The sequence below is a fragment of the Opisthorchis viverrini genome (genome assembly GCF_000715545.1).
Source record: "Opisthorchis viverrini unplaced genomic scaffold opera_v5_349, whole genome shotgun sequence".
NCBI lineage: Eukaryota > Metazoa > Platyhelminthes > Trematoda > Opisthorchiida > Opisthorchiidae > Opisthorchis > Opisthorchis viverrini.
Window position 1 is genome coordinate 189230 of NW_008752009.1, and position 4563 is coordinate 193792.

The window sequence follows — 4563 nt, forward strand, 5'->3', positions numbered from 1 at the left end:
CGTGGGTGAGCCACCAGACCTTGTATGACAGCGCCCTGAGGTCACTGAGTAGGCACACTTCGGTTTCTGAAAAGCACCGTTGCTGTAGTCGGGCGGGGAATGCACATCCCACTGATGGCTGGGATCGGGTTCGTCAGGTGGTTAACACAGGCATGATCAAGCAAATGAGGAATGGCGGGTGATTTATGCTCAGTTTGAAGTCAATATATGAACGTAGAGGGAACGCCAGGTAGAATACAGCAAGGCCATATGGAACTTTCAGTGCAGCTACTGCTTGAGGTGAGGAAGAAATGTTCGCTACACAAAATCGCTTGGTATAAATTCGCTTTGTATTGTGGACGTAGGATTGCTGGCACTGGGGTGATTTAAGATGGTCCACTCAACAACTCATTTCGCCACTCTGCAGGGTATGCAATTGGGGCCACTAAGCCAATAGATGCCGGTTAAAAGACGGTCGCCAGATTTGCAACTTAAAAGACCTTTCTAATCAGGAGAAAACACCTTTAGGCCTGTTTTAGTTGCGTGTTCGTAGCTCCCTGGTGTCTGACCCGTTTGTTTTGCAGGCTCCTGTATCTTTCGTTGTGGTGACCCTATGACTTCCTTAAAACTCCAGAATGCTTCTCCCAGAGTGGAATTCTCAAAACGTTCCACCAGATAGAAGCCTGCGGCAGGAACTTGATTCACCCATATCCCAAACTCAATCAAACAACTGGTACAGATGCATCGTGTGGGAAATAAGAAACCTAGGGTAATCTCAAGTGTTTGCTTGGCTTAAAGCTCAGCATATCAACAAAATTCTATCAATCAGCTGACAGTATCTCGCTGATTTAGGCCTGAGGCCACTCAATGCGTGTTTGCGCATCGACTCCACTCCTCTTCTGCTGAAAAGTAAAAGCTGGATGCATGCTTCTTATCAAGTGCTTTTGCTTTGCTTCCATCAATAGAAGGCGGTCCTAATGCGTAGGTTCAACTACTACTACTTTTAGGCGCGCATCAAGACATTAAAAGGTCAGCTCCTCAAATTATTAGTCAGGGTAGAAAATATAAAATTGTTGTTTTATTTTTAACTAGTGTATGGCATACCGTCAGGAATGATCATAAAGCTACAGTCGCAATAAAAGCAAGACTAGCGTAATTTTTGAGTACTGAGGACCGGTAGCCCCATAAATAATGGGCATCTTCCAATATGGACGCCGTCACGCCAAACCGAAACGGGAAGGAAAACAAAGTAACTGGGACTTTTTCCTCCTTGGAACATCAAGCTGGGACAAGATCAGACCGCTTAGATTTGAATGTGTCGGGCAAAAACAAAAAGAGAAGGGTCCAAATGGAAGGCATCTTGCATGGAGCGTCATAAGAAAACAAGAAGGATAAGGAATCAGAACAACGGGTCTATTGAGTCGGCGGAATTACTCGATCTGGCTGGTCAATTAAAAATAAATCTGAAGCCACCGCTGAGGCCGTTCGATCTCGGACTGCTAAGCTTATGGCCAGGGTCACGAAAAGCGTGTGAACCATAAAGTAGAGGAATTAACAGTACGGATAAGTGGTATCAGGGATCTCAAAGGCATGGTGTACAGTGAAACCGTAGAGACACGCCGGTGTTGCTGTTGAGGTAATGTCGGAGATGCGAGTTCCTTGGGGGAGGAAGCTTGTGATAACGCACAAAGCGGAACGCCAATAGCACGGAAAACGACTGGCTATGTAAGGAGCACGGAATGAAGGTGACAGTGGTGGTTAGATCCAAATGGGAGGGTTAGCAGATTCAAATGAATGAACCACAGGGGCGGCTGGAGCTAGGTGAAAAGCTCGTTCGTAGTTGTAGGTGAAGGACCAAGGGATTGAGAGAGCACAGTCAAAAGTAGGGAGTGAACGGTCACTGGTATGCTATCAAACTGGGTATGGCTGTGCCGTATTATCACTGTGCCGACATACTCCCATTTCTGGACAGCCCTCTAATGGACGTCATGTTTTGGGTGGGTTGGTCGGGATGTTCATTTACCAGAGCTTTTTGGGTTGGGGAGGGGAAGCCACAGGGTAGAAGCAAATGTGGAATCGCAAGTATATTTTTGGTCCGGATGTGGATCTGTTTGGGTGCAAAGCACAGGTCGAAGCTTGAGAAAAGAGGGAATGAGACCGCAAAACTAAAATTTATGTCAACTGTTGTGGAAACTTTTGTGAATTCTAGCCCGTCCATAGGTTTTTACTTATTTTTTATACCAGATAATAAGAAAAGGTGTATTTCCCAACTTATAGGAAACCTGCCGATTGAGGCATCATCGGGTCCCCCAATTCACTACGATGACAAAGGCCGAAGGCTCTCTCTTCTTCAGTAGGTCTTATCTTCTCGGTGTCAGTTCACAGTTCGTCGAGCATGTTTATTCCTCAACTACACGATTGTCCCTCTCGATGTGCCGCTACAGTCACACGTTTCCGCAGTCCTATCTAATCATCCAGATTCACTGAGACCCTGGCTATAGGCTCTCCATATTTCTCTAATCCTTATTACTCTAACATAAAATTCCCCAACATACGTGCACCTAGAATCTCAACGTTGTGTGTGGGTATTCCTCAATACACGATTGTCCCTCTCGATGTGCCGCTACAGTCACACGTTTCCGCAGTCCTATCTAATCATCCAGATTCACTGAGACCCTGGCTATAGGCTCTCCATATTTCTCTAATCCTTATTACTCTAACATAACATTCCCCAACATACGTGCACCTAGAATCTCAACGTTGTGTGTGGGAAATGCTCTTGGACCTCAGCCTACCTGTATCTTTGTTAAGTCATTATTCCACATCAACCAATTTTTTACTCAAGGCGCTCCATCAATACTTGTGCTCACCATTTCTCTAACTTTTCCCTGTTTGGTTAAGCATTATTGACGTCAGAGCTTGCCAGCACCAGTCCCACGACGGCTTTCTGCTTCCAGCTACTCGCCTCGTAGCTCGTAGGAAACAACACTTCTACCTTCCTCACCAAAACATGCGACCACCCCATATTTAACCATTTCGGCACCCTCACACAATCTAGGGGCCCAATTCTCAGTCAGTGAATCTTAAAATTCTCGCTCACATCTGCAAACGGACTGAGTTGTGATCTTCAGTATATGGTTAGCGTCTCAAGTTCGCGAGCACCTGATAAGTTATGACACTGGTACTAATCCCGTCATCATCTAAGTGATTGGTAGACCCCGAATCTTCATCATCAGTCCCTTCCTTTTGTCGAAAGAAGTGCCTCGCTACTAAGACTTAGCATTCAGTCCCATCACTCTTCTAAGTCGGGCGACAGAGCACTGCGAGTCACCTCAGAGTGTTCGGTCGTATTAACAGATCTCTACCTTCTTGTTCCACTCAACAGCCCTTCTCCCTTACCCCTAATGGAAGAATCTGGGATTCATACAGGCCCGGCTAATCTCACAGCTTGTGTACATAGGATGAGAAGTGAACCATCTTCCTCCCTTCTTTTCTTCCCCTGATTGCATCCCGATCGAACTCACAAGAACTGCTCTCGTGACGGTACTTAACATGCCTGACACCGTCTGAAAATTTTATACGACTCCGAAAGTCGAAACCACCTTTGCGTTTGTGAATATTGTTGCGAATCAAAAACAAAAACAATGCCGTACGTCTACTGGCATCCTAGGCCCTCGTCTATCCAAAAACTTCTAACAGTAAAGGTCAAAGCTTCTCGAGATCGGCTGCAAAGAGAGCTTAATAAATTTTCCCCACTAAAATTCCTAGAATTGGCCACTGAAAACCGCCAGTCGGATTCCTCTTCCCTTCGCCGATCTGCAGGAATCAGTACTCTTGGCGTCACTGAATCGCAGACATTACGTGCGATCAACGGCAACTACACAAGCCGGATTGATGTTGACGGATTTATGTGTAGTATTCGAGGGCCCTGCCATTCGAACAGTCTCCTGAGTATGTGGAAGACAGCTTGCCAACGGTGTGCTCCCGTTTCCATCCAACAGTGACAGCCAATCCCCATATTTATTCCCCTTGACCAGATGAAATGAAACCTTCTTGTTTTACTGAACTATTTTTATAACTCTTACTGACTTTGGTCGGACAGTGTGATTTTGCGGTTGCTTGCCGTCGATATCTGTTTGGCCGCGACGATATGGACTTTGAAACGAAGTGATTTCCGCTTTATCCTCAGGCTGGTGATTGCACCGCCTTATTTTGTAACCCTACGGTATCTGCAGAGGAGAATCCGTTATGTACTGTTTCAGGTATCTGCTTTTTGAGCTTGAGTCACGCGCGATTCCAGAAACCGCAATTCTCGGTCGCAGTGGCACGCGTGACTCAAGCTCAAAAAGCAGATCGCCGTAACAAGCCTTGTTGAAAGAATCCACCTGTGTGCGTGGGTACAGATGTTATCAGGACAGCTCGTATACGAAATGGTCATAGAAACCGAATGTAAGATCCGGACGGTTAAGGATCTCACAGGACGATTGCGACTATTAGATTATACGCAGTTCGTAGCCAGTAGTCAATAGGAGCAGACAGACGTGGGGCAGTAGATGATATATTGAAGACTGACAGGAACTGGTT